This window comes from Falco peregrinus, chromosome 5 (assembly GCF_023634155.1).
Source record: "Falco peregrinus isolate bFalPer1 chromosome 5, bFalPer1.pri, whole genome shotgun sequence".
Classification (NCBI taxonomy): Eukaryota; Metazoa; Chordata; class Aves; order Falconiformes; family Falconidae; genus Falco; species Falco peregrinus.
The window spans coordinates 111,688,831-111,702,114 of record NC_073725.1 but is presented as its reverse complement, the minus strand read 5'-3'; the positions used below and the strand labels follow the sequence as shown (position 1 = coordinate 111,702,114).

At 41.1% G+C, this 13,284-nt stretch overlaps 2 protein-coding genes across 3 annotated transcripts in view; one reads left to right on the top strand and one right to left on the bottom strand.

Moving 5' to 3' along the window:
* Positions 1–13,284, top strand: part of CFAP92 (cilia and flagella associated protein 92 (putative)) — an 89,149-nt gene that overhangs the window by 32,884 nt on the left and 42,981 nt on the right.
* EFCC1 (EF-hand and coiled-coil domain containing 1) overlaps positions 1–13,284 on the bottom strand; it is a 61,303-nt gene that overhangs the window by 44,924 nt on the left and 3,095 nt on the right. The gene's annotated exons all lie outside the window — the stretch shown is intronic.

Sequence of the window (13,284 nt, the reverse complement as noted above, 5' to 3'; positions counted from 1 at the left end):
CACTCTTTCTGTCTGCTTTGAACCTGCCTCTTGCTTCCATTGGATGACTTACAGTTCCTGCACTGGAAGAGACTGAACAATTCTTCCTATTAATCTTCTTGATCTTGATAAAAATTTTATAGACTTTTTTCACTCATCTTTCCTCAGCTATCTCTTTTCCACATCTGCAAGTGCCTAATATAGTTCCCGTGCCTTTTTTCCACACTTGCTGCCTTTTCTATGCCTTTTTCAGTTTTATTCTGTTTTAGGTGAAAGGTTCATAATTTCCCTTTTCTGATACAAATGTTCTATAAATGTACATAATGGTTTTCTTTGTTCTCTATTCATTTCCTAATAAATTTTAAAATTACATTGGCTTTCCTCACTGCAACTCAGCAATGAACAGATATGTTCCTAGAGTTATAAAGCTCAAAGATATAATTCCTGAGCAGTTACGCTAAGCTCAGAGTCTATCACTGTATCTGTTCCACTGGGGCTGTTGTTTGGGGCTGGTTGGTTTTTTTGTTCCCCCCTTGCCCCCAAGCACATCAGTTCTCACTAAGATGGTAAGTGTCACCTGCCACCATCCCGTCACTCAGTATCCTAGATCATTCTGCAGTTCTTCACAGCTGATCCTGGTTCTTAACATGTGGAGTAATTGGTATTTTTAAAAAATCTTTTCATTATTATTTTATCTAAAAATCAAATGATAACCACATTAACGTAGCTTTCCTTACCATGTGATATAAAGCATATTTCTCCAACTAAAACACAGACCAAACAAAAAAAAGTTTTCACGCACTAACCAAGGCAGGCTACTAGTCATGGTTAGGATCAGAATAAAACTGAAGTTAGGTACCCAGCTCCCCCCCAAGACTGGATATTCTGATCTGAATCCGAGCTTTGTGATACAGTTGCACTTCCAGTTGAGATATGAATCAAATTACTGAGGTAAAACTTTGCCGTGTTTGATTCCAGGGTTAATTTAGACTTGCCTCTGAACAATCATCTCTCCTGCAGTGTTTTTAATGAGATAGAAACATCTTGATTCATCATGGGTTTTAATATATGACAGGATACTTTTTTTTTTTTCTTAATATAAAAATCTATTATGGATGTCATCCACTAAGTACATTAACAATACGTGCAGTATGTATTTGTTTAATTGAAGGTGGAGGGGAAGCCCTTTAAACATCAGGATACACAACCTAAGGCACAAACTCCTTTACACCTGTTCTGCAGCACTCACCTCTGACCTGGTACTTTGGGTATTATATTCTAGGCCAAATCGTCGTTTTAGTTTGATCTATAAAGTGATGGAAAAAATCTAGCATTTTTGTAAACATGGCAAAGCAGCATATGTTCCCAGGGTCCTGGGAGGATTTTTGTCTTTGCAAAGTTGCTTTATTTTAAGCTTGGTTAAAACACAGAAGAAATGTTCAGAAGCATTGGTTTGCTTAACTTCACAAAAAATAATAAACACCTAAAAGTGAACTTGGGCCTCTATGTGCTGAATTGATGGATAATTCATAAGCCTGCTTTTAAAAACAATACACTACACACCGTTTTCTGTCTGTATTTCAACAGCTCTCCCAGTTCACATCCATCTCGCCTATCACGAGCGCTTGTACCATTCTCCCTCCAACACAGAACTTAATTAAAATCACCCATTCTTGTGGCCAGAGTTAAAACTTTGCTTTGAACCCGTGCTCTGACCCTTTCTGCAGCCTGACCAATGACAGTTCGGATCTTCCTTGCACTGGTGGTCCTGCTGATCCTGTTCCCTTTGACCACAGATATACACCCTCGGGTTACAGTTAATTTTATGCATGCAGGGACCCTACGGGCTGTGTTTAGAGATGGAGAAGGCAGGGCATCTGTCCTTCACCATGGCTGTTCAAGCACCAGCCTCTGTCCTAACGAAATCCAGGAAACCAGCAGCTGAGCATCGCCTGCTGCCTCCCAACAGCCTCTCGTTCTGCTTTGTGCAGACCCCGCGGGCCCATCGCTCATCCTGGATGCTTGATTTACACTTCCATTCCCTGGGTCAAAAAACAGGCTGGCGAGGGAGGAAGGCTGAAGGAAGGTGACGCTTTGACAGCTCCTTTTTCACAGTAATGAGCAGAACTGCTCTTTCTTTCCCCGCTCCTGCCCACTGTGGCCTTTTCTTTAGACCTGCGTGACGGGAAGAAATTGCCGGAGCAGCTCCAGGGGCCGGCAGGAGGTTCTGGGGGGGCTCTGCCTAGGGAGCCATGGCTTTGCTTAGGGGTTATTTTCTGTTTGTTTCGTCTATATAATGACAGGTGGATGCAGATTAATAGAATTAAAAGTTTTGACTGGAGCACGTGAGGCAGTGAAGCATCAGTCACTTCCCGGTGACTTCGGTACCATGCGTCATGCTCGCTCCCACAACAGAACTCCGTTAATTTAGCCTAATCCATGGGAGCCTGCCACAGAAAAGCTCACTTCTTGGAAGGGGAAGAAATAATTGCTACCTTTCCAGCATTAATAATCTTCTGTTCTAAAAAGAACATTGTTTAATAGAGAGGTAATTTAGATTATCAGTAACCTGTATCCTAAATAGAAGAAAAGATTTGTTTGATACAAGACAGTGCTGTTTGCAGAAGCAGAGCCATAACTGATAACGCTGGAGAACTGCAATTTAAGTATAAATTATTTTTGGGGCTTCACAACAAGTGCCAGGCCTTAGGGATTGATAGTTTCTCTGATTTATACAAAGTACAGGTCTATACACTTCAGAGCTCTCAGGATTTTAGACGTTTAATCATGATTATTTGATGTGAATTCTGAGCTTACATTGTTCACATAGTGCATAATATTTACCCAAAAAGCTTTAAATAAATTTGTTTTTTAAAGTTTCCTCTTTTAAAATGTATTCGAAGCATCATTTGGAAACCGTAGATCATGATGAACAAAAAACCCCAAACCAAAGAGAGCAAAGGTGGGTAACAACAGGAGAGGGAGAAAAGCAGCAAGCGTAAGATTGACAGCACAAGAAGAGACTCAGTATATAATTCTAGTGTATAGAGATCAATCATAACTTTTCTGAAAGATGCCAACCCCCTGGCTACACTGAAAAGGTCTTTCATTCCAAGTCAGCGCCTTCACCCGGGAATATCGTACCAGTGGCGGTAATATTTCACAGCCAGAAGTCTTCTCCTGCAAAACCAGGCACACCACGGGCAGGGCTCCAGCAGCACAGACATACCGGCTTTCCAACCATGTCAGCTAAGAGCATCCTTTTGGGTTTTTTTTGTTGTTGTTCTTTTTCCTCTCCTAAAAGAATTGTCCTGGGGACTGTGGATAGGATTGGAAATTAAGCAGAGCTATGTATGATCATGAATGGAAATACAGATCTTTCAGGCTAAGGACCAGCTTCTCTCCTGACTTTTGCTTATAGCAGTTCAAATGTTTCCTTTTTTCTTTGTTTTTGTTTGGTTGAATTAGGAATCCGAGGAAAAATATGTTTTGCATCTAAGGAAGCTGCCTCTTCAACATAAAATGAAGTATTCCATGTGGGTTTCATTTATTTTTTCATGTCTTAAAATGGTATTTTGAAATTGAATTTAGCTGTAGTGATTTAATGTCATTCAGATAGGAAAAATCAAAACATCCCAGCAAGAAAATGTCCAAATAAAGGACCACAATATTTCTGCTTTTCCTTTTATTTTTGTCTATGTGGAATTTTGCCTGATGTAACCTAAATATGCAACTAGTTTAAACTGTTTCCAAACTATATTTTTGGAGGATGAACTGTTCAGCCTGAGTACTTTGCCTGGATCTATATTAAATCAGAGCAGTCTCTGTAAGTGAGTGGTCCATCTGTTTACCCCGTTCGTGCCAGATCTGTCAGGCCACCGAATTAAACAGCTATAAACAGCCCCCTTGACTGTTCTGCAGTAAAGAATATCCGAGATCTGTGCTTTCAAGGGCGTGCTTGTGTTGTGGGGTATAAAATCACTGGAATGAATTCCAAAGAGCGGGTTTGTGCTGTGCAGCTCTGCAGCACGGGGATGCGGGATGCTCAGGACGTTGTGCCCATGCAGGAGCTCTAGAGCGGGCTCACGGGGAGTCAGCACGCTGATGCACCACAAAATACAGGTGTAACGCATACTGTTTTTTTACTAAATACAGGTGCACATATACTGTTGGAAATCCCACCCTTGGCTATTTGCTGACACAGAAATGGGTAGCATAACCTACTTTTGTGCAGTATTCATAAGCATTGGCTTTGCTTTGATTGCTTATATTGTGTAATCTTCTGCTAAGCAGAGTGCTATGGAGACCTACCAGCTCCAGTGTGAAAATACTTTCCTCGGAGTTCAACTTCAGCCTGACAATGTTCTGCTTTAAACTCGGCTGACCCCACTATATGCAGTTCCAAATACTTTTAAGTTATGTGAACTAACACCAAGGACATGCAAGGGGGTCAAGTACAGAGAATAAAAGCAGAGCAGATGTGCTCGTGAATGCCAGATTTCTCGGTGTTATGATTAATGTGACATCGTGACCCTTCCCTGAAACGTTCTGCTCTGAAAAGAGACTCTTCACAGAACAAAGCACAGGGCCTGATTTTATTCTGTAGATTTATTGCAAGGTTTGGGGTCTTTCCACTGTAACCTGATTCCTACCACTTGGCACCTCTTTTCTTGAAATGGATGGTGTGTGATGTGATGGCAATTAGCGCTTGAAGCTCAGGCACCCTTCAAAGAACATTTTTTTCCGCAAACAAGGAGGGACTGCAACACACGGTCAATCACAGCTTCTACGCCTTATTTTTCAAGTGGTTTTAAGCAGGATGCTATGAAGGCTGAAGCTAATTGTTATACAGAAGTAAATTTCTGAAGATATATCATGCTCAGAGCTTACATTTGACATTTTTTGTCCAACCACTTTTTTTTTATAAAGCATGTCCCTATGTGAAATGGCATCGGTGAATAGGACGCAGTCAGCATCCTGCGATACAGGTATCTGCAGTAGTGACCCAGCTTCATTCCATGCTTTTCATACATTGTCAGTCTTTTAAAGTTGAGCAGCAACTTTGTGATCCTTTAAGGACACTGTCAGAATTCGTCAGATTTTCAGATGGGCATTATGAAAAGCTATAAAACTGTACAACCCCCCTCCTTTTTTCATAGATAAAGAATGATCTCTGTAAGTAACAACCAAAGCCAGCCTGTTGATATATCTTACAACTTTTAGGTGCTTGACTTGAGCACACAGGTAGGTTCTACATCTGGAATTGTGAAAATATCTCTTCTTTATAACGGACTGAAGCAAACACTCTGTCCAGCTGATGTTCCTGTCCTTCTCCTCTCCCCAGCCCCCACAAAAAATCTCAAGTCTCTGTGTTCCCAGTTTGGGATTATCTCAGAACTTGAAGCTTTAAGATCAGATGCATTTAGTCAAAGTTTTATTTTTTCTTTTCTTTGTCTAGTTTAAGGGCAGTTGTGACTGTGTTTTTTCTTAGGTTGTTTCAGTGGCTATAGTTATGAATAGTTGGGATTCACGTTGGCAGGCAAATCTGGCAAATATAGGAAAATATGCTGAGCATCGCAAAGAGAATACTCTAAGCCAAGTGCTAGAGAGGCAAGAATCAGTCTGGATTTTAATCATTCCGCTGAGCAGGCAGATGAGATCCTGATAAAGTTGAAAAAAAGTACTGGAGAAGGAAGGAGGAGAACAGTACAGTAAACACGGCCAGCGATTCAGCCAGAATTCTGACTACGGTGAGAAGATGAGTAAACAGAACAAACTCCCGCAAATATTTGCAGTACTGCTAAATAATTGTCTTGTGTCATTGAAAATACAGAAATTGCCTATATTGTATTTCCTAACATCAGCGACACCTACTAGCTCATCCTCTCCCCCCCACCCCCGCTTAGAGTCTAGGCAGTTTTAAATACAGATTGACTATCTACCTCTGTGAGTATCCCTGGCAGTGTCCTAAGTAACGTGACGGTATTTAAAATCTTGTGATCTTGCCTGTGCTATCCTAAGGGATGGGGTTTAAGAACTTAATTTGGCTGGTTTGTGTTATGGCAAGTTCCCAGCGAAGTCACAGAGTCAATTGATTTTACTTTCTAGATGTTTTCCCAGGTCTCCAGATAATTTAGTATTTACACTACATAAAAAAAGCTTTTTGAGAATTTAAATAAATGATTCAATAGAATGATTGCCTGTGCACCTATTAAGAGGCTACATTAATTTCTCTCTCGGGATGACTAACTGTTAGACAACTGGTTGAAGCAAGCTGCTGAAATGGAACATATTTCTTGCAAATTGAAGGGCAGGTCTGCGTGGGCAGCTCCCTCTAGCATGTCTAGATTCCATGCCCTTTTTTTTTTTTTTTTTTTCCTCCTAGTGCATAAATTAAAAGGATTTTTGTTGAGTTTTGTTTTTTAAGCATAACATACACAAATTTCCCTTGAACTATTCTAGGGTGACTTCACTCATCTTGTCACATCACTGTTGCTTTGGGGATACGCTCAAGAGAGAAGGTATCCTCCCCTGTAGACCGTTAATCTGTCCGTATTCTGAGAGCAGACTATTTTTAGCAGAACAAATCACTTGAATCTGTTGGATAACTTGGGTTGTCAGCATCTATCTTACAAAGTACCTTGTCTATTTTGTACCCTGAAGGAAAGTGAGATGAGGAGCAAAGAGTAAATAATCACTTCTTACTGCTTTAGTAGAACTTCTCTCCTCATTTTCATTAAGTAATTTTCAAGTTTTATGAAGGAAAGAAAAATGTATTCCCCTTTAATGCCTCCAGCAGAATAAGAAGCTTAAAAGAGTGCAGAATTCTCTGCTTGTGCCCGAGCGCAGATGGTCAGCAGTGTCTGGGTTTTCCAAGTAACTTATGTGAATCGACAGCAAAAATGACCTGTGCTAAACCCGCTTGGTTGATTTGTTTTAATTTTATCTCTGGAGGGGCTCGGTGGAGTCGATGCAAACTTCATACAAAAGGTGTGTTTAGTGCCTGGCTTGTCAATACCCTGGTCCTCTCAGGGTCTCACCCCTGTGTTTCTACTTCAGGGTTTTGTCAATATCTTTGACATTCAGGGAGGTAAACACAGAAGCCCCAAGTTTAAGCCATAGGTTGCGTATGACTGCTATTAAACTTTGAGGTTATGTATCGCTGCTTTGACTTACAAAACTGACCTGAAGAAAAAGCAAATTTTTACAATACGGCTGTTTTTTTGAAGCATCTATTAGGGAGGTTTGGTAAACTTCCATTCAGTAGACTTATTGCCCTGTTATGTTCCCGTTACTCCTACAAGCAAAGGAATGCTGCCAATGAATGCAGCAGGTCTGGTGGCAGGGTGCCCCAGCGGAGCGCGGGGGGCACCTGGTCATACAGGGACCTTCCAGCCAGGCGGGAGAAGCTGGGTGCTCCAGCAGGCATCCCCTGAGCAGCAGGGGCTACAGACTTGTCAGGCTTGCTGAAGGAGTAAATGAGAGGCGTGCTTAAGAAATAAATCAAGAGTGTGTGACTGCACGGGCAACATTTGCCAGCCAGGTTCATAATGAGCTGTAACACTTTGGGACAGGAGGCTACAAACTCTTGGCTTATGGATGCGTTTTTATTGCTAATAATAATTGTTCTTTTTATGCAGCCCTCCTAGACTGATGTTAGTTGGCTTCTAGGTCAAGACAGATGCAGAGATCCCTGTCTTAAGCTGGTAACTCCATTCCCAGGATACCCACAATGCGTGGAGTTTGCTGTGCTTGTACCTACACGCAGCGGGAGCTGAAGGGTCAGGATCTCTTCGATGGGTATCACCAAGGTTAATGCAATTCTAAGGTCTATAAATTGAGCACAGCACTAGCAGACGGCAGCGATGCCCCACGGTCGGTGAGGGAGGCCCATCCGGCAGGTACCCGGGCAGCCTTTATGGCAGAAGGTAACACACTGCTAATATGCGATACAGGAAGGAGCTGCACAGGAGCTCACCCAGGTGATCCGGAGGGGTGCAGCTGAGGGCCACCTACCAGCTGGGACCAATTCTGTTTGATTTTGGCTTTTGCAATGAGGGCGAGTGAGTGACTTTGTTCTAGAGGCATGCTTTCAGTGGTGTAGCCTCCGACAGGGAGCCCAGTCTTCGGAAATTATTTGAAAGGGGTGGGGGAGCAGTTTTTTTCTTTAATTTATCTTTGTGTATGAAATTAATCTTCAGCTTTTGCTGGCATAAGACAAGGTATATATGTTGCATCACCTAGAAAGTTTGGGCAGCAAAAGGTGTCTGTTTTCTTGGGGGAAGACGATAAAGCTGGAGAGGTGTGATGCAGCTTGCCAGGGAGGCATGGGGTCCACCAAGCTGCTGGCTGAATTTCTAGGCACTAATTCAGCAGAAAAAGTGACTGCACACCTTCAGGTGAGAAAAATAACCTCTCCAGTATAGGAGGGGGTCAGCATGATTCAAATTACACAGAGAAGGGCAGGAGGAGACAGCTTTAAGAGGCAGCTGCCTGTGCCAGATAGTGTGTATGAGATGACAAAACCTACTCCTTTGGCTTGGACTATCTTTTTGTTACTGCTGACTACGGCAGGGCTTGCAGTGCGCTTTAATCTCTCCGTCCCCAGGAAGGTACGTGCAGTGGGGGCTGCTAAGTGACAGCCACGGCGGGTTCAACAAATGGTGCCTCAGCAGAGCTTGGGAGGATGCCTGGGACACGGCGAAAGCACGTCCAGCCCAGGGACTGGGTCTGTGTGTGTGGCACTGCTATTGTGCTCACAGTGATTTACTCCCAGCACAGCACATAAGGCAAGCCAGATGAAAAAGAGGATTTAGCGAGAAACCAGGGAAAGCCTCCCAAGAATAAACACCGTGTAACTAAGAGCCCTGCACTGAGTAAGGCCAGAGAACTGGATACATTTCCAATGTCAGAATTAGCACCCAAGCACAAGCTTCCTTCTGGATAAAGGCACTAGCATTAATTTGAATAGATTTAAGTAAAGGTTTTGCTATTATTATGGGAAGCAAGTATTATTAATGCTAAAAAGAACTAAAAGATTCTTCTTGCATTTTAGCTCTTCCATAGGAAGAGACGCTCTATGCTTTCTTCAATATCAAATTAACGTATTTAAATTTCTCTCTATAGTTCTTTCTACCATATGTAACAATACCTTCCATTATCCCTTCCTGTGAAACCAGAATGTTCCTTTAGTGTTTCGAATAAGTAGTAACCCGATTTGCTCACTTCACTTATCATTCTTCTATGGCAAGACATGCAAGTAGTCTAAGCTTTGTATGATGGTAACATGCTCACCTGCTTCTGTTAAGTTCTTAAAAAACTTTAAGTTCTGTGGGTTTTTTTCCACAGACTTCTATGTAATATATAACTTCTCACATCCTTAAGTGGAAGAAAGTATCAGGTACAAGCAGAATTAGAAAATAAAATGACATCACCTCGGTTCACCTAGAACAACTGCTTGAGTGCTCTTAGAGATAACTCTGCAAAGTAACATTTTATTTTGCTCTCCATGAGCTCAGTCCCCTGCCTGTCACAGCTCTCACTGCCTGCCATCAGTCACTGCTCCCTGCCTGTCCTCGCTCCTGCCCAAGGACGTACCTATCGCCTGCAGCTCGATCGAGCCTTTTGTGTGGTCCAGCACATGCACACCCGCCGCCTCCATCCAAACTTCGTGCCGTCTGAAATAAATTGCCAAGATGCACTTCACCTTACAACCAGCAAGTAGCTGGTATTGATGACAGAAGTCAAGCAGAAAGTTGTCCAGATTTTCTTTATTTAATGTCTATTTTTTAAAAATAGAACAGTTCTAACATGTCTAAATATAAAACATGCATTATCATTCCAATTAGAAATAACCTACTATGTACACCTCCTTTTGTGGATTAGTGTTTCCTTCCTAGGGCTTTTCTTTCTTCACTTAAAGGAGCTGATTCTTTACGAGTTAGGAATATTTCCATATTCCTCTCCTGTTCTTGGATTATTGATTTGGATCTGTTTGGTCCATCTTGTTATATTTTTAGGGAGTAAATGATAACCTGAGAAATTACTGAAAAGATCAGGACACTGTCTCCTAAAAGAAAAATTGAACTATTTCTGACATAGGATAACCGAAACTGTAATTTTTTAGAAAAATTAACACTGGTGACTTTATGAAAGAAACAATGGAGGAAATTATGCTAGAAGACTCCATCTTCATATTTATAAAAGATTATGAGGGGAGGAAACAATACTGTCTGCGTTCTGTGTAAAAAGGATTCCTTCTCATTCACACATATAAATGCTGATGGATAATTAAGTAATTTGGGAGACAGACCATGCACATGGGAAGCATTTTTAGTATTTTATGACCCCTTCCACTGACCTACGTAATTACTGTGCTGCTGGCTAATACAGCAACATAAAACCTCTGTGAACATCTCCATTATGAAGTCTAGTTCAATCCTAAATGACCTTTCTTTTTATTTGGTACACCAGGATCAAAAAAGGTTGTTAAATTCTGTTACTTCCTTCAGTGCTATTGAAGAGAAAAAGAATCTGTAAACTTTATTAAGTAATCAATTTCTGAGCCACCTACAATGTAGTATAGAAAACACAGCCAACTTATATTTGGCAGGAACAATTCATGTCAAACCAATCTAATTTCCGACAGAGAAAATGGTTGAATGGATAAAAAGAAGCTGTAGATGTGACACTTTCATTGTAGTAACATCTTTAGGTGTGGCATTCTTATAAACAATAGTTATAAATCATAGACTATATTAGCATACATGGATGTTCCTTGAGCTGGAGCAAAACTTATGGGGAAAAATAGGAGTTCAGGGAATAGCTGTTAACGATTTGCTCTCAGATAAAGACAGTTTACCAGGTGGAGGTCACGAGAATCTGTCCTGGGACCTAGCCAGTATGTTCATTTAGGCTTCCAGCTTTTGAAAGAGAAATTACATGTGTGCAATTGACAGCAGGCTGGGAGGGAAAGACAGCAATTTGGAGGTTAGTCCCAATATCATCTTGAGAAACTGGAAGAGTAGTCCAAAAATGGAAAAGTTGATCAGTTACAAATGAAAAGTCTTATACCTGGGAAAACGAAATCAAGTGTAACTGTACAAAATGAGAATAACTCTCCAGGCAGCACTGCATAAAAAAATCGGACCCGCATAACTTCCTAAACTTTTCTGTATACTGACATTGTAAATTATGCAATTTAAAAAATATATAATAGCAATGATACATATACAATTTCTTGTGACTTCTTTTCCCTCTGAAATGAATTTAACTCATGTTTTTCAGAAAGGAATTTCTTGAAGTTTACCTTTAAAGTATCTGAGCTGACCCGCAAAATTGACAGGGACTAAAAAATTAACGACAGTAGAAATGGTGGAGAGAGGGGACCAAAACCTAAGACACGCACCCAGCGTAATACATACGGACTTAAATAACATTGCAAGTAATACAGTTGCCAGTTGACAGACTGGAAATCTGCAGGAGGTAGCAGCTGTCCCTCAATCTCTGTGCTTTGGCCAACTCATCAGCTTCCCCTCCATGTGCGCTCCTAGCGCCTCACCCAAGCTACGCCCATGGGTTTTGGACTTCTGCACCACAGGAGATGATTCTCCATGAGCAGGAGTTTCTGCCATCTCTAGCACAAGTGGAAGCAAGTCAAGCAAGTGGGACAAGCCACGCTGCCGATGGCTGCAGAGCGCAGAGCTAGCCCTGCCAGCGTTCAGTTCTTTCATCACAGTAACCCAGAGCTCTGCACTGTTCAGTTACCTATTTTCTGGCAATTTGGGCATCTCTGCGCCACACTATGGAGTGTGTGGAATTACGGTATTCCACATACTGCAGAGCCGTGGAACAGGACCACAGGCATGCAAGTCACAATCATCGTTAAGTGGCTCTGCTGTTCAACTGTTCAAGCCAAGGGCTGCATTACATGGACAAGGGAGACAGAAGTGCTTTATGGCTAACATAGAATTAAGATCCGTTAAAGGGTCTTGCACGTGGAAGCTGGCCTGGTCCTGTGCTAAATGGGCCGCAGGGCTAAAAAAGGAGTATAGTTTTCAAACAGTCGGTCTAGCATTGTTCCTGAGCGTTACAATCCCCTTAAAAATGAGCATGCAATTTTAAAATAAATATTATAGATGAAGATTATCTTACAAAGAACATATAATTTACATTTTTAAGCTCACGCTGTTTGTTTTGATGTAACCCATAAAAGTTCCTGCTCTGCAAGGCCCAGCTGACATTTCTTATTGTCTTTAACTAGTTCCTCCCTACCTGTTTAAAGGCAACTTTTATCCTCCACCATAATCTGGAAAAAAATTCTGCAGGACAAGAACTCATCTTAAGTCTTTGCTCATGCCAGGGAGAACCTGATAGACTAGACAAGTAGCATGATCTCTCTTGCCACTAAGAATTGTATCATTCATCCAGATATCCCTGTAAACGACAGTCACCTCAAACATTATGTGCCCTCACAGTGTTTTTAAATTCCTATAGATGTTTAAATAAATGCTTTTATCTTCTGCAGCCACACGGGTATTAATATACACAATGCTTATAGAAAGACACTGGATAAAATTATTATTTTTAGAATTTCCTCACTTCATAAAACAGTACAATAGCAAAGATGCTACAAATAACTCACTATGAACTCTTCTTATAAGCAAACAGAGGAAGTATAAGTTTAGGAAGAGACAAGGAGTTCAGAATAGACAATGTATTAAAATATTAGATTTAGTAGTTAGGAAAAAAGTATAATTTGGGTCAGTAAAAATATAAACAGGATTTTATTCCATAGGTCCATTTGAAACTTGCAAAGAAATGCCTAGCACTTAATAACCATCAATGAGTCCAAGTTCTGTCTGAGATAAAAACCAACAAAAGCAGTGAGCTATTAAATTTGTGACCAGCTTTCTGACTTTTGGAAACTATTTATGCTATTACAAAAGTGGGTTTTAGTTGGATGATCTCATTTTTGTTTGAGACTCCCACCACATTATGGTGTGGTTTTAGGAAAGTGGTTTAACTTTTCTCTTCTGGAGTATTACATATTCTGTGAGTGAGGAAGCAATAAAGTCACCGCAGAGTTAAAACTGCTGGCCAGAAGTTGGCCTTGTGTGTTTTACTCCAATGCGTATGACAAGCTGAAGAGGTTTTATAAGAAACGGCGTGTCAGCCATCTGATTACCGCTGGCTTTGTATGTGCGACCTAACTAGCAGGAAATGACTGCACTGATATTAGCTAGTTAAGGTGAAAAAATAAGTGTGTTGGAAGCGGATTCTGCAGGACAGTCATCAATTACTTTT